Here is a 22,392-nt window from a genome sequence, read left to right on the forward strand (position 1 = left end):
GTCAGGAAAGTCTTGTCAAGGGAAGCTTCCAAGGGATGTTAAAAGAACCCAGAGATGGTCGTAGGTACAAAAGGTGACCCTATATCCACAGCATCAACCCTTGCCTGACAACCAAACTAAAGATATAAGGACTGTATTGGATTTGGACCCCTACTCTGGTAACAGTGCACACAGAGTCTTAGTTGAATGAAAAAACTAGGACAGCCAGCTGGGGTGATTTTATGATACACAGTTAGCAGGTTTTCCTATATATTATCTGTTGAGTGTTTATGAACCACTTATGACTGGCTTCTTGCTGCAGTGAGTATGTTGCTGGGAACAGCAAGAGCGGGGCTTCTCCATACAGGACGTAGAGCTGGTAGACAAGGGTGGCAGCTAGGCAGGTAAGGAAGTGCCCCACAGATCATAGAATCACAGAATCATAGAATCATAGAATGCTTAAGGTTGGAAGGGACCTCTAGAGGTCATCTAGTCCAACCCCCCTGCACATGCAGGGTAACCTAGAGCACATGGTACAGGACTGCATCCAAGCGGGTTTTGAAGATCTTCAAAGAAGGAGACACCACAACCTCTCTGGGCAGCCTGTTCCAGGGCTCTGTCACCCTCACTGTTAAGAAATTTTTCCTTAAGTTCCTGTGGAACTTTTGGTGTTTCAGTTTCCGGCCATTGCCTCTAGTTCTGTCAGTGGCCGCCACTGAAAAGAGGCCAGCACCGTCCTCCTCACTGCCTCCCTTGAGGTACTTATAGACACTGATTAGATCCCCTCTCAGCCTTCTCTTCTCCAGGCTGAACAGGGAGAAGAGAAGGCTGAGAGGGGATCTAATCAGTGTCTATAAATACCTCAAGGGAGGGAGTGCAGAGGACGGGGATGGTCTCTTTTCAGTGGCGGCCACTGACAGGACTAGAGGAAATGGCCGGAAACTGAAACATCAAAAATTCCATAGGAACTTAAGGAAAAATTTCTTAACAGTGAGGGTGACAGAGCACTGGAACAGGCTGCCCAGAGAGGTTGTGGAGTCTCCTTCTCTGGAGATCTTCAAAACCCGCTTGGATGCAGTCCTGTGCCACGTGCTCTAGGTGACCCTGCGTGTGCAGGGGGGTTGGACTAGATGACCTCTAGAGGTCCCTTCCAACCCTAAGCATTCTATGATTCTATGACCAGCTCCCTCAGTCTCTCCTCATAGGGCAGATGTTCCAGGCCCCTGATCATCCTTGCCGCCCTGCGCTGGACTCTCTCCAGCAGCTCCACATCCCTCTTGTACTGTGGAGCCCAGAACCGGACACAATACTCCAGATGTGGCCTCACCAGGGCTGAGTAGAGGGGCAGGATCACCTCTCTCAACCTGCTGGAGACGCTCTTCTTAATGCACCCCAGGATCTCATTGGCCTTCTTGGCAACGAGGGCACACTGCTGCATCATGGTCAATTTGTCGTCCACCCAGACCCCTCTCTGCAATCATAGGCCATGACAGTGAGGAGAGACTACTCAGCTGAAATGAAAAGGACAAACAGAAAGTCCTGGTCAGCACAGCCCAAGTAGGAAATGGCCCTTGTGTCCCTTAGGGAATTGTGCGTGGATTTGGGGATGGTGGTGGATATGAAGCCAAGGTCAAGGAGGGAGAGGTTCAGGAAGAGGAAGTACATGGGGGTGTGGAGGTGGTGGTCACAGCCTATGGCTGTGATGAGGAGTCCGTAGTCTAGAAGGGCAGCCAGGTAGATGCCCAGGACGAGTGAGAAGTGCAAGAGCTGCAGCTCCCACCTGTCTGCGAATGGGAGGAGGAGGAACTCATTCAGGGAGCTGCTGTTGGACATCTGTTCCATTGGGCTCAGGAAAACTGTGCAAGGAAGAAAAGGCAAGAATAGTTTAGAAGAATTTTCTCTGAAAGAAACATTCCATTTTTCATAGAAATGCTCCTCACCCCCTGCCCCAGATCTCAGTAATTTCTCTTCTCAGTATCACCTTCGTTCAGCTCCTCAGTCTCTGCTCCAGCTGAGTGTTCTGGGAGGGGCCTGAGCTACTCTATGCCAATGTGTATAAAGGACTGGTTCTTGATATCTCTCATTTTTGCAGTTGATGTCACAGGACATCCACCTTTAATGCAAAGGGTCTTTTAATATTCCCACACAGAGTTCCGAGGTATTTGGGGTGCAGAAGAGGGTTTTAGCATTTTGTTTTAGAATTATTTATTTTGGAGATTTTTAGATTTTGCCACCATATCTGGTCAGGGTTCTTTGCGTGTCTTTATTGACATGAAAATAAAGACAGATTTCTCTATTTCTCTATTTTCATCTCTGCTGTTCTGGAAATCTGACTGCAGAGGAAGTGAAAGGTGCCCTGGAGCCCTTCACCTTGAGAGCAGAGTGAGACGAAGCATGAAGAGAAGGAGGAGAGCTGCAAAGGGGATATTGCTGCTGCGCACTGGTGAAAAGGCAGTTAAAGAAATGTCCTGGGATCCTTGCAGACCTATTGATCCCTCAGAGTAGTACTGCAGAATTCTCCTTCAGGCACCTAAGGCTAAACCATTCTCATCAGCTGGTGCCTTGCCAAAGATGCAATACAAAATCTGACCCTCTGGAGATTGCCTTCCCTTTCATAGAAGCTTGCCACAAGCGTGCTCTTGAAAAGTCCCTTCTGAATATGTTGTGTGGGATGAGGCTGAGCTGTGAGCAGCCCTGACCCCACGCAGCAGCCCCTCAGCAGGAGAATGTAACTGCCCAAGTGAGATCTTTCCTTCCGCCCAGAGCTTCTCCCACCCATGCCTGGGCAGGATGAGTGCAGACCCTGCTGGTTGACTGAATCACTGCCCCAGGCACACAGCACCCTGAGGTGCAGAGACACTGCTCTCAATTACAGCCCACAAAGTGTGCCCAGCATGAGTCTTGGCACTGCTTCACACTTCCCTTGGCATGCTCTTTACAGCCTCACTCCAAATGGGGCTCTGCGCTTCTTCCCTCGCTCAACTCCACGCTTACACTAAAGCGCGCTTCCAGCATTGCTTTCGGCAGCAAAACAGAATCATCAAGCCTGTTTCTCATCCCACCCACAAAGTGTGCCCAGCATGAGTCTTGGCACTGCTTCACACTTCCCTTGGCATGCTCTTTACAGCCTCACTCCAAATGGGGCTCTGCGCTTCTTCCCTCGCTCAACTCCACGCTTACACTAAAGCGCGCTTCCAGCATTGCTTTCGGCAGCAAAACAGAATCATCAAGCCTGTTGCTCATCCCACCCACAAAGTGTGCCCAGCATGAGTCTTGGCACTGCTTCACACTTCCCTTGGCATGCTCTTTACAGCCTCACTCCAAATGGGGCTCTGCACTTCTTCCCTCGCTCAACTCCACGCTTACACTAAAGCGTGCTTCCAGCATTGCTTTCGGCAGCAAAACAGAATCATCAAGCCTGTTTCTCATCCCACCCACAAAGTGTGCCCAGCATGAGTCTTGGCACTGCTTCACACTTCCCTTGGCATGCTCTTTACAGCCTCACTCCAAATGGGCCTCTGCGCTTCTTCCCTCGCTCAACTCCACGCTTACACTAAAGCACGCTTCCAGCATTGCTTTCAGCAGCAAAACAGAATCATCAAGTCTGTTTCTCATCCCACCCACAAAGTGTGCCCAGCATGAGTCTTGGCACTGCTTCACACTTCCCTTGGCATGCTCTTTACAGCCTCACTCCATTGGGGCTCTGCGCTTCTTCCCTCGCTCAACTCCACGCTTACACTAAAGCGCGCTTCCAGCATTGCTTTTGGTAGCAAAACAGAATCAAGTCTGTTTCTCATCCCACCCACAAAGTGTGCCCAGCATGAGTCTTGGCACTGCTTCACACTTCCCTTGGCATGCTCTTTACAGCCTCACTCCAAATGGGGCTCTGCGCTTCTTCCCTCGCTCAACTCCACGCTTACACTAAAGCGCGCTTCCAGCATTGCTTTTGGCAGCAAAACAGAACCATCAAACCTGTTTCTCATCCCACCCACAAAGTGTGCCCAGCATGAGTCTTGGCACTGCTTCACACTTCCCTTGGCATGCTCTTTACAGCCTCACTCCAAATGGGGCTCTGCGCTTCTTCCCTCGCTCAACTCCACGCTTACACTAAAGCGCGCTTCCAGCATTGCTTTCGGCAGCAAAACAGAATCATCAAGCCTGTTTCTCATCCCACCCACAAAGTGTGCCCAGCATGAGTCTTGGCACTGCTCCACACTTCCCTTGGCATGCTCTTTACAGCCTCACTCCAAATGGGGCTCTGCGCTTCTTCCCTCGCTCAACTCCACGCTTACACTAAAGCACGCTTCCAGCCTTGCTTTCGGCAGCAAAACAGAATCATCAAGCCTGTTTCTCATCCCACCCACAAAGTGTGCCCAGCATGAGTCTTGGCACTGCTTCACACTTCCCTTGGCATGCTCTTTACAGCCTCACTCCAAATGGGGCTCTGCGCTTCTTCCCTCGCTCAACTCCACGCTTACACTAAAGCGCGCTTCCAGCATTGCTTTCGGCAGCAAAACAGAATCATCAAGCCTGTTTCTCATCCCACCCACAAAGTGTGCCCAGCATGAGTCTTGGCACTGCTTCACACTTCCCTTGGCATGCTCTTTACAGCCTCACTCCAAATGGGGCTCTGCGCTTCTTCCCTCGCTCAACTCCACGCTTACACTAAAGCGCGCTTCCAGCATTGCTTTCGGCAGCAAAACAGAATCATCAAGCCTGTTTCTCATCCCACCCACAAAGTGTGCCCAGCATGAGTCTTGGCACTGCTTCACACTTCCCTTGGCATGCTCTTTACAGCCTCACTCCAAATGGGGCTCTGCGCTTCTTCCCTCGCTCAACTCCACGCTTACACTAAAGCACGCTTCCAGCATTGCTTTGGGCAGCAAAACAGAATCATCAAGCCTGTTTCACATCCCACCCACAAAGTGTGCCCAGCATGAGTCTTGGCACTGCTTCACACTTCCCTTGGCATGCTCTTTACAGCCTCACTCCAAGTGGGGCTCTGCGCTTCTTCCCTCGCTCAACTCCACGCTTACACTAAAGCGCGCTTCCAGCATTGCTTTCGGCAGCAAAACAGAATCATCAAGCCTGTTTCTCATCCCACCCACAAAGTGTGCCCAGCATGAGTCTTGGCACTGCTTCACACTTCCCTTGGCATGCTCTTTACAGCCTCACTCCAAATGGGGCTCTGCGCTTCTTCCCTCGCTCAACTCCACGCTTACACTAAAGCGCGCTTCCAGCATTGCTTTTGGCAGCAAAACAGAACCATCAAACCTGTTTCTCATCCCACCCACAAAGTGTGCCCAGCATGAGTCTTGGCACTGCTTCACACTTCCCTTGGCATGCTCTTTACAGCCTCACTCCAAATGGGGCTCTGCGCTTCTTCCCTCGCTCAACTCCACGCTTACACTAAAGCGCGCTTCCAGCATTGCTTTCGGCAGCAAAACAGAATCATCAAGCCTGTTTCTCATCCCACCCACAAAGTGTGCCCAGCATGAGTCTTGGCACTGCTTCACACTTCCCTTGGCATGCTCTTTACAGCCTCACTCCAAATGGGGCTCTGCGCTTCTTCCCTCGCTCAACTCCACGCTTACACTAAAGCGCGCTTCCAGCATTGCTTTCGGCAGCAAAACAGAATCATCAAGCCTGTTTCACATCCCACCCACAAAGTGTGCCCAGCATGAGTCTTGGCACTGCTTCACACTTCCCTTGGCATGCTCTTTACAGCCTCACTCCAAGTGGGGCTCTGCGCTTCTTCCCTCGCTCAACTCCACGCTTACACTAAAGCGCGCTTCCAGCATTGCTTTCGGCAGCAAAACAGAATCATCAAGCCTGTTTCTCATCCCACCCACAAAGTGTGCCCAGCATGAGTCTTGGCACTGCTTCACACTTCCCTTGGCATGCTCTTTACAGCCTCACTCCAAATGGGGCTCTGTGCTTCTTCCCTCGCTCAACTCCACGCTTACACTAAAGCGCGCTTCCAGCATTGCTTTGGGCAGCAAAACAGATGTACGATCTCACAATGTATGACCTCACAATGTACGACCTCACAATGGGCCTCTAATGACATCACAATGGATGACCTCACAATGGACAAGATCACAATGGATGACCTCACAATGGGTCTCTTGTAACCTCACAATGGAAGACCTCACAATGGACGACCTCACACTGGACGACCTCACAATGGACGTCATCAAAATGGCCTCTAAAGACATCACAATGTATGACCTCACAATGGGACTTTTGTGACCTCACAATGGAAGACTTCACAATGGCTGACCTCACAATGGATGACCTCACAATGGACGACATCACAATGGACGACATCACAATGGATGATCTCACAATGGATGACCTTACAATGGGACTTTTGTGACCTCACAATGGAAGACTTCAAAATGGCTGACCTCACAATGGATGACCTCACAATGGATGACATCACAACGGACGACATCACAGTGGATGATCTCACAATGGATGACCTCACAATGGTAATTTTGTGACATCACAATGGAAGACCTCACAATGGAAGACATCACAATGGGCCTCTAATTACATCACAATGGATGACCTCACAATGGACGACATCACAATGGACGACCTCGCAATGGGAATTTGTGACCTCACAATGGAAGACTTCACAATGGATGACCACAAGATGGACCTTTAATGACATCACAATGGATGACCTCACAAAGGCACTCTTGTGACCTCCCAATGGAAGACCTCACAAAGGATGACATCACAATGGGCCTCTAATGACATCACAATGGATGACCTCACAATGGGATTCTTGTGACCTCACAACGAATGACTTCACAATGGACGACCTCACAATGGGCCTCTAATGACATCACAATGGATGACTTCACAATGGACGACCTCACAATGGACAACCTCACAATGGGCCTCTAATGACATCACAATGGATGAGCTCACAATGGACGACATCACAATGGGAGTCTAATGACATCACAATGGATGACCTCACAACGGATGACATCACAATGGATGATGTCACAATGGGACGCTTGTGACCTGACAATAGAAGACCTCACAATGGATGACCTCACAATGGACGACCTCACAATGGGCCTCTAATGACATCACAATGGATGACCTCACAATGGAGGAGATGACAATGGATGACCTCACAATGGGCCTCTAATGACATCACAATGGAAGACCTCACAATGGACGACATCACATGGATGACCGCACAATGGGACTCTGGTGACCTCACAATGGAAGACCTCACAATGGATGACCTCACAATGGAAGACCCCACAATGGGACTCTAATGACATCACAATGGATGACCTAACAATGGACGACATCAGAATGGATGTCTTCACAACGGGAATCTTGTCACCTCACAATGGAAGACCTCACAATGGATGACCTCACAATGGAAGACCTCACAATGGGACTCTTGTGACCTCACAATGGAAGACCTCACAATGGACGACCTCACAATGGACGACCTCACAATGCACCTCTAATGACATCACAATGGATGACCTCACAGTGGACGACATCACAATGGCCGACATCAGAATGGACCACATCACAATGGACGACATCACAATGGGACTGTTGTGACATCACAATGGACGACCTCACAATGGACGACCTCACAATGGACGACATCACAATGGGCCTCTAATGACATCACCATGGATGACATCACAATAGATGATGTCACAATGGAAGACCTCACAATGGATGACCTCACAATGGACGACCTCACAATGCGCCTCTAATGACATCACAATGGATGACCTCACAATGGACGACATCGCAATGGATGACCTGTTGCAATTCAAACGGCTGCAGCGACCTGGTTCAGGGACGGCACGGCGACCACCCCCAAACCACTCGGGCTATCAGCTAGTTGACACCAATGTGGTGGACGGCAAATGGCCCTTACTGATGGGTAACAAGGTGTTATATAGCTAGGTTTACAACGTCACATCCGTCTGCTTACACCATAGACTAAACACTATTGGCTATTAGGGGCCCTATCTTTCCGTACAGCACGGTATCTTCCGGCCGCCGTTCCCTAACTATCTGCAACAACTTCCCCCCTCCCTATGCATAACAAAACTAGCTAAAATACAACTATCTTATTCTTATTGCTATCTTATTCTATTCTTATAGTTATACCAATCTTAAAATTACATATCATAAACTTGACAGAAAACATAAGGCACAAAGAAGAAGGCGCGTAGAAGGTAGGGGATGACAGGTAATACCAGGGTGTAGGAATAGGGTGTACCTTGGGATAACTTGGGGGTAATACTGAGTGGATATATTCTTAAAGCAGTTGTTGGTGTTCTACTAACATGATGTTAACCTTCTCTAGCCGATTCTTGACAAACGGCATGAGCTTATTCAATATACAGGGTCCAAAGTTTAGCGTCATCATGATCATTGTGATCGGCCCTATCAAGGTGGATATCAGGGTGGTTAACCACGGCGAACCGGTGAACAAATTTTTGTACCAGCTGCGTTTGGAACAGGGTTCAATGGGTGCTAGTTGGCAAGGCATGGCACTGAAAACTGGTGACCCTGTAGTTATTTTTTTGTGGATGACATCACAATCGCCGACATCAGAATGGACCACATCACAATGGACGACATCACAATGGGCCTCTAATGACATCACCATGGATGACCTCACAACGAACGACATCACAATGGATGACCTCACAATGGAAGACCTCACAGTGGACGACATCACAATGGGCCTCTAATGACATCAGAGTGGATGACCTCACAATGGACGACATCACAATGGATGACCGCACAATGGGACTCTTGTCACCTCCAATGGAATACCTCACAATGGATGACATCACAATGGACGACATTACAATGGGCCTCGAATGACATCACAATGGATGACCTCACAATGGACGACATCACAATGGATGACCTCACAATGGGATGCTTGTGACCTCAAAATGGAAGACCTCACAATGGATGACCTCACAATGGACGACATCACAATGGGCCTCTAATGACATCACAATGGATGACCCTCACAACGGACGACATCACAATGGATGACCTCACAATGGACGACATCACAATGAAAGACATCACAATAGATTCTTGTAACCTCACAGTAGAAGACCTCACAATGGATGACCTCACAATGGACGACCTCACAATGGTCCTCTAATGACATCACAATGGATGACCTCACAATGGACCACATCACAATGGATGACCTCACAATGGGACTCTTGTGACCTCACAATGGATGACCTCACAATGGACGACATCACAATGGGCCTCTAATGACATCACAATAGATGACCTCACAATGGACCACATCACAATGGATGACCTCACAATGGGACTCTTGAGACCTCACAAAGGATGACCTCACAATGGACGACATCACAATGAGCCTCTAATGACATCACAATGGATGACGCCACAATGGACGACATCACAATGGATGACCTCACAATGGATGACCTCACAATGGGACTCTTGCGACATCAAAATGGAAGACATCAGAATGGATGACCTCACAATGGATGACCTCACAATGGGCCTCTAATGACATCACAGTGGATGACATCACAATGGGAATCTTGTGACCTCACAATGCATGACCTCACAATGGACGACCTCACAATGGGCCTCTAATGACATCACAATGGATGACCTCACAATGGATGACATCACAATGGATGACCTCACAATGGGACTCTTGTGACCACACAATGGAACACCTCACAATGGATGACCTCACAATGGAAGACCTCACAATGGACGACCTCACAATGGACGACCTCACAATGGGCCTCTAATGACATCACAATGGACGACATCACAATGGACGACATCACAATGGGTGACCTCACAATGGGACTCTTGTGACCTCAGAATGGATGACCTCACAATGGACGGCCTCACAATGGATGACATCACAATGGATGACCTCACAATGGACGACCTCAGAATGCGACTCTTGTGACCTCACGATGGAAGACCTCACAATGGACGACATCCCAATGGACGACATCACAATGGACGATATCACAATGGACGACATCACAATGGGACTGTTGTGACATCACAATGGATGACCTCACAATGGAAGACCTCACAATGGACGACATCACAATGGGCCTCTAATGACATCACAATGGATGACCTCACAATGGGCCTCTAATGACATCACAATGGATGACCTTACAACGGACGACATCACAATGGATGACCTCACAATGGGACGATTGTGACCTCAAAATGGAAGACCTCACAATGGATGACCTCACAATGGACAACGTCACAATGGATAACCTCACAATGGATGACCTCACAATGGATGACCTCACAATGGGTCTCTAATGACATCACAATGGATGACCTCACAATGGACGACATCACAATGGAAGACATCACAATGGACGAAATCACAATGGGACTGTTGTGACATCACAATGGATGACCTCACAATGGGCCTCCAAAGACATCACAATGGATGACCTCACAACGGATGACATCACAATGGATGACCTCACAATGCGACGCTTGTGACCTCACAATGGAAGACCTCACAATGGATGACCTCACAATGGACGACATCACAATGGGCCTCTAATGACATCACAATGGATGACCTCACAACGGACGACCACACAATGGATGACCTCACAACGGATGACATCACAATGGATGACCTCACAATGGGAATCTTGTGACCTCACAATGGAAGACCTCACAATGGATGACCTCACAATGGAAGACCTCACAATGGAAGACCTCACAATGGACAACCTCACAATGGACGACCTCACAATGGACGACCTCACAATGGGACTCTTGTGACCTCACAATGGAAGACCTCACAATGGATGACCTAACAATAGATGACCTCACAATGGGACTCTTGTGACATCAAAATGGAAGACCTCACAATGGATGACCTCACAATGGAAGATCTCACAATAGATGACCTCACAATGGATGACCTCACAATCGGACTCTTGTGACATCAAAATCGGAGACCTCACAATGGATGACCTCAAAATGGAGGACATCACAATGGGTCTCTAATGACATCACAATGGATGACCTCACAATGGACGACATCACAATGGGCCTCTAATGACATCACAATGGATGACATCACAATGGGACTCTTGTGACCTCACAAGGCATGACCTCACAATGGACAACATCACAATGGGCCTCTAATGACATCACAATGGATGACCTCACAATGGATGACATCACAATGGATGACCTCACAATGGGACTCTTGTGACCACACAATGGAAGACCTCACAATGGATGACCTCACAATAGAGGACCTCACAATGGACGACCTCACAATGGACGACCTCAAAATGGACCTCTAATGACATCACAATGGATGACCTCACAATGGACGACTTCACAATGGATGACCTCACAATGGGACTCTTGTGACCTCACAATGGACGACCTCACAATGGACGACATCACAATGGACTCTAACGACATCACAATGGATGACCTCACAATGGGACTTTTGTGACCTCACAATGGAAGACTTCACAATGGCTGACCTCACAATGGATGACCTCACAATGGAAGACATCCCAATGGACGACATCACAATGGATGGTCTCACAATGGATGACCTCACAATGGGACTCTTGTGACATCACAATGGATGACCTCACAATGGAAGTCATCACAATGGGCGTCTAATGACATCACAATGGATGACCTCACAATGGACGACATCACAATGGACGACCGCACAATAGGACTCTTGTGACATCACAATGGATGACCTCACAATGGACGACATCCCAATGGACGACATCACAATGGACGATATCACAATGGACGACATCACAATGGGACTGCTGTGACATCACAATGGATGACCTCACAATGGAAGACCTCACAATGGACGACATCACAATGGGCCTCTAATGACATCACAATGGATGACCTCACAACGGACGACATCGCAATGGATGACCTCACAATGGGACGCTTGTGACCTCAAAATGGAAGACCTCACAATGGATGACCTCACAATGGACGACGTCACTATGGATAACCTCACAATGGATGACCTCACAATGGACGACCTCACAATGGGTCTCTAATGACATCACAATGGATGACCTCACAATGGACGACATCACAATGGAAGACATCACACTGGACGACATCACAATGGGACTGTTGTGACATCACAATGGATGACCTCACAATGGGCCTCTAAAGACATCACAATGGATGACCTCACAACGGATGACATCACAATGGATGACCTCACAATGCGACGCTTGTGACCTCACAATGGAAGACCTCACAATGGATGACCTCACAATGGACGACATCACAATGGGCCTCTAATGACATCACAATGGATGACCTCACAACGGACGACCACACAATGGATGACCTCACAACGGATGACATCACAATGGATGACCTCACAATGGGAATCTTGTGACCTCACAATGGAAAACCTCACAATGAATGACCTCACAATGGAAGACCTCACAATGGACGACCTCACAATGGACGACCTCACAATGGGACTCTTGTGACCACACAATGGAAGACCTCACAATAGATGACCTCACAATGGATGACCTCACAATGGAGGACATCACAATGGGTCTCTAATGACACCACAATGGATGACCTCACAATGGACGACATCACAATGGGCATCTAATGACATCACAATGGATGACCTCACAATGGATGACGTTACAATGGATGACCTCACAATGGCACTCTTGTGACCTCACAATGGAAGACCTCACAGTGGATGACATCACAATAGGCCTCTAATGACATAACAATGGATGACCTCACAATGGACGACATCACAATGGATGACCGCACAATGGGACTCTTGTCACCTCAAAATGGAATACCTCACAATGGATGACATCACAATGGACGACCTTACAATGGGCCTCGAATAACATCACAATGGATGACCTCACAATGGACGACATCACAATGGATGACCTCAGAATGGGACGCTTGTGACCTCAAAATGGAAGACCTCACAATGGATGACCTCACAATGGACGACATCACAATGGGCCTCTAATGACATCACAATGGATGACCCTCACAACGGACGACATCACAATGGATGACCTCACAATGGACGACATCACAATGAAAGACATCACAATAGACTCTTGTAACCTCACAGTAGAGGACGTCACAATGGATGACCTCACAATGGACGACCTCACAATGGTCCTCTAATGACATCACAATGGATGACCTCACAATGGACCACATCACAATGGATGACCTCACAATGGGACTCTTGTGACCTCACAATGGATGACCTCAAAATGGACGACATCACAATGGGCCTCTAATGACATCACAATAGATGACCTCACAATGGACCACATCACAATGGATGACCTCACAATGGGACTCTTGTGACCTCACAATGGATGACCTCACAATGGACGACATCACAATGAGCCTCTAATGACATCACAATGGATGACGCCACAATGGACGACATCACAATGGATGACCTCACAATGGGAATCTTGTGACCTCACAAGGGAAGACCTCACAATGGATGACCTCACAATGGACGACCTCACAATGGAGGACATCACAATGGGCCTCTAATGACATCACAATGGAAGACCTTACAATGGACGACCTCACAATGGGACTCTAATGACATCACAATGGAAGACCTCACAATGGATGACCTCAAGATGGACCTTTAATGACATCACAATGGATGACCTCACAATGGACCACATCACAATGGATGACCTCACAATGGGACACTTGTGACCTCACAATGGATGACTTCACAATGGCTGACCTCACAATGGATGACCTCACAATGGACAACCTCACAATGGACAACCTCACAATGGGCCTCTAATGACATCACAATGGATGACCTCACAATAGACAACATCACAATGGATGACCTCACATTGGGACTCTTGTGACCTCACAATGGAAGACCTCATAATGGCTGACCTCACAATGGATGACCTCACAATGCACGACATCACAATGGACGACATCACAATGGATGACCTCACAATGGGACTCTTGTGATCTCACAATGGATGACCTCACAATGGAAGACAGCACAATGGGCCTCCAATGACATCACAATGGATGACCTCACAATGGACGACATCACAATGGATCACCTCACAATGGGAATTTTGTGACCTCACAATGGAAGACCTCACAATGGAAGACCTCACAATGGACGACCTCACAATAGGACTCTTGTGACCTCACAAAGGAAGACCTCACAATGGACGACCTCACAATGGATGACCTCACAATGGACGACATCACAATGGGCCTCTAATAACCTCACAATGGATGACCTCACAATGGACCACATCACAATGGATGACCTCACAATGGATGACCTCACAATGGAAGACCTCACAATGGATGACCTTACAATGGACGACATCACAATGGGCCTCTAACGACATCACAATGGATGACCTCACAATGGGACTTTTGTGACCTCACAATGGAAGACTTCACAATGGCTGACCTCACAATGGATGACCTCACAATGGACAACCTCACAATGGACAACCTCACAATGGCCCTCTAATGACATCACAATGGATGACCTCACAATAGACAACATCACAATGGATGACCTCACATTGGGACTCTTGTGACCTCACAATGGAAGACCTCATAATGGCTGACCTCACAATGGATGACCTCACAATGCACGACATCACAATGGACGACATCACAATGGATGACCTCACGATGGGACTCTTGTGATCTCACAATGGATGACCTCACAATGGAAGACAGCACAATGGGCCTCCAATGACATCACAATGGATGACCTCACAGTGGACGACATCACAATGGATGACCTCACAATGGGACACTTGTGACCTCAAAATGGAAGACCTCACAATGGATGACCTCACAATCGACGACATCACAATGAAAGACATCACAATAAGACTCTGGTGACTTCACAGTGGAAGACCTCACAATGGATGACCTCACAATGCACGACGTCACAATGGGCCTCTAAAGACATCACAATGGATGACCTCACAATGGGACACTTGTGACCTCACAATGGATGATTCACAATGGCTGACCTCACAATGGAAGACCTCACAATGGATGACCTCACAATGGGAATCTTGTGACCACACAATGGAAGACCTCACAATGGATGACCTCACAATGGACGACCTCACAATGGATGACCTCACAATGGACGACCTCACAATGGGCCTCTAATAACCTCACAATGGATGACCTCACAATGGACGACATCACAATGGGCCTCTAACGACATCACAATGGATGACCTCACAATGGGACTTTTGTGACCTCAAAATGGAAGACTTCACAATGGCTGACCTCACAATGGATGACCTCACAATGGATGACATCACAATGGACGACATCACAATGGATGACCTCACAATGGGACTCTTGTGACATCACAATGGATGACCTCACAATGGAAGTAATCACAATGGGCCTCTAATGACATCACAATGGATGACCTCACAATGGACGACCTCAAGATGGACCTTTAATGACATCACAATGGAAGACCTCACAATGGACGACCTCACAATGGATGACCTCACAATGGATGACCTCACAATGGACGACATCAGAATGGGCTTCTAATGACATCAAAATGGATGACCTCACAATGGACGACATCACAATGGATGACCTCACAATGGACGACATCAGAATGGGCCTCTAATAACATCACAATGGATGACCTCACAATGGACGACATCACAATGGATGACCTCACAATGGCACTCTTGTGACCTCACAATGGAAGACCTCACAATGGATGACCTCACAATGGACAACCTCACAATGTGCCTGTAATGACATCACAATGGATGACCTCACAATGGGACTCTTGTGACCTCACAATGGAAGACCTCACAATGGATGACCTCACAATGGGACTCTTGTGACATCACAATGGATGACCTCACAATGGAAGAAATCACAATGGGCCTCTAATGACATCAAAATGGATGACCTCACAATGGACGACCTCACAATGGATGACCTCACAATGGACGACATCAGAATGGGCTTCTAATGACATCACAATGGATGACGTCACAATCGATGACATCACAATGGATGACCTCACAATGGGAATCTTGTGACCACACAATGGAAGACCTCACAATGGATGACCTCACAATGGACGACATCACAATGGGCCTCTAACGACATCACAATGGATGACCTAACAATGGGACTGTTGTGACCTCACAATGGAAGACATCACAATGGCTGACCTCACAATGGACGACCTCACAATGGACGACATCGCAATGGATGACCTCACAATGGGACGCTTGTGACCTCAAAATGGAAGACCTCACAATGGATGACCTCACAATGGACGACGTCACTATGGATAACCTCACAATGGATGACCTCACAATGGACGACCTCACAATGGGTCTCTAATGACATCACAATGGATGACCTCACAATGGACGACATCACAATGGAAGACATCACACTGGACGACATCACAATGGGACTGTTGTGACATCACAATGGATGACCTCACAATGGGCCTCTAAAGACATCACAATGGATGACCTCACAACGGATGACATCACAATGGATGACCTCACAATGCGACGCTTGTGACCTCACAATGGAAGACCTCACAATGGATGACCTCACAATGGACGACATCACAATGGGCCTCTAATGACATCACAATGGATGACCTCACAACGGACGACCACACAATGGATGACCTCACAACGGATGACATCACAATGGATGACCTCACAATGGGAATCTTGTGACCTCACAATGGAAAACCTCACAATGAATGACCTCACAATGGAAGACCTCACAATGGACGACCTCACAATGGACGACCTCACAATGGGACTCTTGTGACCACACAATGGAAGACCTCACAATAGATGACCTCACAATGGATGACCTCACAATGGAGGACATCACAATGGGTCTCTAATGACACCACAATGGATGACCTCACAATGGACGACATCACAATGGGCATCTAATGACATCACAATGGATGACCTCACAATGGATGACGTTACAATGGATGACCTCACAATGGCACTCTTGTGACCTCACAATGGAAGACCTCACAGTGGATGACATCACAATAGGCCTCTAATGACATAACAATGGATGACCTCACAATGGACGACATCACAATGGATGACCGCACAATGGGACTCTTGTCACCTCAAAATGGAATACCTCACAATGGATGACATCACAATGGACGACCTTACAATGGGCCTCGAATGACATCACAATGGATGACCTCACAATGGACGACATCACAATGGATGACCTCAGAATGGGACGCTTGTGACCTCAAAATGGAAGACCTCACAATGGATGACCTCACAATGGACGACATCACAATGGGCCTCTAATGACATCACAATGGATGACCCTCACAACGGACGACATCACAATGGATGACCTCACAATGGACGACATCACAATGAAAGACATCACAATAGACTCTTGTAACCTCACAGTAGAGGACGTCACAATGGATGACCTCACAATGGACGACCTCACAATGGTCCTCTAATGACATCACAATGGATGACCTCACAATGGACCACATCACAATGGATGACCTCACAATGGGACTCTTGTGACCTCACAATGGATGACCTCAAAATGGACGACATCACAATGGGCCTCTAATGACATCACAATAGATGACCTCACAATGGACCACATCACAATGGATGACCTCACAATGGGACTCTTGTGACCTCACAATGGATGACCTCACAATGGACGACATCACAATGAGCCTCTAATGACATCACAATGGATGACGCCACAATGGACGACATCACAATGGATGACCTCACAATGGGAATCTTGTGACCTCACAAGGGAAGACCTCACAATGGATGACCTCACAATGGACGACCTCACAATGGAGGACATCACAATGGGCCTCTAATGACATCACAATGGAAGACCTTACAATGGACGACCTCACAATGGGACTCTAATGACATCACAATGGAAGACCTCACAATGGATGACCTCAAGATGGACCTTTAATGACATCACAATGGATGACCTCACAATGGACCACATCACAATGGATGACCTCACAATGGGACACTTGTGACCTCACAATGGATGACTTCACAATGGCTGACCTCACAATGGATGACCTCACAATGGACAACCTCACAATGGACAACCTCACAATGGGCCTCTAATGACATCACAATGGATGACCTCACAATAGACAACATCACAATGGATGACCTCACATTGGGACTCTTGTGACCTCACAATGGAAGACCTCATAATGGCTGACCTCACAATGGATGACCTCACAATGCACGACATCACAATGGACGACATCACAATGGATGACCTCACAATGGGACTCTTGTGATCTCACAATGGATGACCTCACAATGGAAGACAGCACAATGGGCCTCCAATGACATCACAATGGATGACCTCACAATGGACGACATCACAATGGATCACCTCACAATGGGAATTTTGTGACCTCACAATGGAAGACCTCACAATGGAAGACCTCACAATGGACGACCTCACAATAGGACTCTTGTGACCTCACAAAGGAAGACCTCACAATGGACGACCTCACAATGGATGACCTCACAATGGACGACATCACAATGGGCCTCTAATAACCTCACAATGGATGACCTCACAATGGACCACATCACAATGGATGACCTCACAATGGATGACCTCACAATGGAAGACCTCACAATGGATGACCTTACAATGGACGACATCACAATGGGCCTCTAACGACATCACAATGGATGACCTCACAATGGGACTTTTGTGACCTCACAATGGAAGACTTCACAATGGCTGACCTCACAATGGATGACCTCACAATGGACAACCTCACAATGGACAACCTCACAATGGCCCTCTAATGACATCACAATGGATGACCTCACAATAGACAACATCACAATGGATGACCTCACATTGGGACTCTTGTGACCTCACAATGGAAGACCTCATAATGGCTGACCTCACAATGGATGACCTCACAATGCACGACATCACAATGGACGACATCACAATGGATGACCTCACGATGGGACTCTTGTGATCTCACAATGGATGACCTCACAATGGAAGACAGCACAATGGGCCTCCAATGACATCACAATGGATGACCTCACAGTGGACGACATCACAATGGATGACCTCACAATGGGACACTTGTGACCTCAAAATGGAAGACCTCACAATGGATGACCTCACAATCGACGACATCACAATGAAAGACATCACAATAAGACTCTGGTGACTTCACAGTGGAAGACCTCACAATGGATGACCTCACAATGCACGACGTCACAATGGGCCTCTAAAGACATCACAATGGATGACCTCACAATGGGACACTTGTGACCTCACAATGGATGATTCACAATGGCTGACCTCACAATGGAAGACCTCACAATGGATGACCTCACAATGGGAATCTTGTGACCACACAATGGAAGACCTCACAATGGATGACCTCACAATGGACGACCTCACAATGGATGACCTCACAATGGACGACCTCACAATGGGCCTCTAATAACCTCACAATGGATGACCTCACAATGGACGACATCACAATGGGCCTCTAACGACATCACAATGGATGACCTCACAATGGGACTTTTGTGACCTCAAAATGGAAGACTTCACAATGGCTGACCTCACAATGGATGACCTCACAATGGATGACATCACAATGGACGACATCACAATGGATGACCTCACAATGGGACTCTTGTGACATCACAATGGATGACCTCACAATGGAAGTAATCACAATGGGCCTCTAATGACATCACAATGGATGACCTCACAATGGACGACCTCAAGATGGACCTTTAATGACATCACAATGGAAGACCTCACAATGGACGACCTCACAATGGATGACCTCACAATGGATGACCTCACAATGGACGACATCAGAATGGGCTTCTAATGACATCAAAATGGATGACCTCACAATGGACGACATCACAATGGATGACCTCACAATGGACGACATCAGAATGGGCCTCTAATAACATCACAATGGATGACCTCACAATGGACGACATCACAATGGATGACCTCACAATGGCACTCTTGTGACCTCACAATGGAAGACCTCACAATGGATGACCTCACAATGGACAACCTCACAATGTGCCTGTAATGACATCACAATGGATGACCTCACAATGGGACTCTTGTGACCTCACAATGGAAGACCTCACAATGGATGACCTCACAATGGGACTCTTGTGACATCACAATGGATGACCTCACAATGGAAGAAATCACAATGGGCCTCTAATGACATCAAAATGGATGACCTCACAATGGACGACCTCACAATGGATGACCTCACAATGGACGACATCAGAATGGGCTTCTAATGACATCACAATGGATGACGTCACAATCGATGACATCACAATGGATGACCTCACAATGGGAATCTTGTGACCACACAATGGAAGACCTCACAATGGATGACCTCACAATGGACGACATCACAATGGGCCTCTAACGACATCACAATGGATGACCTAACAATGGGACTGTTGTGACCTCACAATGGAAGACATCACAATGGCTGACCTCACAATGGACGACCTCACAATGGACGACCTCACAATGGATGACCTCACAATGGGACTCTTGTGACATCACAATGGATGACCTCACAATGGAAGAAATCACAATGGGCCTCTAATGACATCAAAATGGATGACCTCACAATGGACGACCTCACAATGGATGACCTCACAATGGACGACATCAGAATGGGCTTCTAATGACATCACAATGGATGACCTCACAATGGACGACATCACAATGGATGACCTCACAATAGCACTCTTGTGACCTCACAATGGAAGACCTCACAATGGATGACCTCACAATGGACGACCTCACAATGGACAACCTCACAATGTGCCTGTAATGACATCACAATGGATGACCTCACAATGGGACTCTTGTGACCTCACAATGGAAGACCTCACAATGGATGACCTCACAATGGACGACCTCACAATGGGCCTATAATAACCTCACAATGGATGACCTCACAATGGACGACATCACAATGGATGACCTCACAATGGGACTCTTGTGACCTCACAATGGAAGACCTCACAATGGATGACCTCACAATGGACGACATCACAATGGATGACCTCACAATGGGACTCTTGTGACCTCACAATGGAAGACCTCACAATGGATGACCTCACAATGAACGACCTCACAATGGACAACCTCACAATGGGCCTCTAATGACATCACAATGGATTATCTCACAATCCACAACATCACAATGGATGACCTCACATTGGGACTCTTGTGACCTCACAATGGAAGAACTCATAATGGCTGACTTCACAATGGATGACCTCACAATGCACGACATCACAATGGACGACATCACAATGGATGACCTCACAATGGGACTCATATGACCTCACAATGGATGACCTCACAATGGAAGACATCACAATGGGCCTCCAATGACATCACAATGGATGACCTCACAATGGACGACATCAGAATGGATGACATCACAATGGGCCTCTAATGACATCACAATGGATGACCTCACAATGGACGACATCACGATGGATGACCTCACAATGGGACGCCTGTGACCTCACAATGGATGATTCACAATGGCTGACCTCACAATGGAAGACCTCACAATGGATGACCTCACAATCGACGACCTCACAATGCACCTCTAATGACATCACAATGGATGACATCACAATGAGACTCGTGTGACCTCACAATGCATGACCTCATAATGGACAACATCACAATGGGCCTCTAATGACATCACAATGGATGACCTCACAATGGATGACCTCACAATGGATGACCTCACAATGGGAATCTTGTGACCACACAATGGAAGACCTCACAATGGATGACCTCACAATGGACGACCTCACAATGGGCCTCTAATAACCTCACAATGGATGACCTCACAATGGACGACATCACAATGGATGACCTCACAATGGGACTCTTGTGACCTCACAATGGAAGACCTCACAATGGATGACCTCACAATGGAAGACATCACAATGGGCCTCCAATGACATCACAATGGATGACCTCACAATGGACGACATCACAATGGACGACATCACAATGGGCCTCTAATGACATCACAATGGGTGACCTCACAATGGACGACCTCAAGATGGACCTTTAATGACATCACAATGGATGACCTCACAATGGATGACCTTACAATGGACGACCTCACAATGGACGACATCAGAATGGGCTTCTAAT

The sequence above is a fragment of the Tinamus guttatus genome, unplaced genomic scaffold (assembly GCF_059628265.1).
Source record: "Tinamus guttatus ecotype Peru unplaced genomic scaffold, ASM5962826v1 Tinamus_guttatus_pri_ptg000927l, whole genome shotgun sequence".
NCBI lineage: Eukaryota > Metazoa > Chordata > Aves > Tinamiformes > Tinamidae > Tinamus > Tinamus guttatus.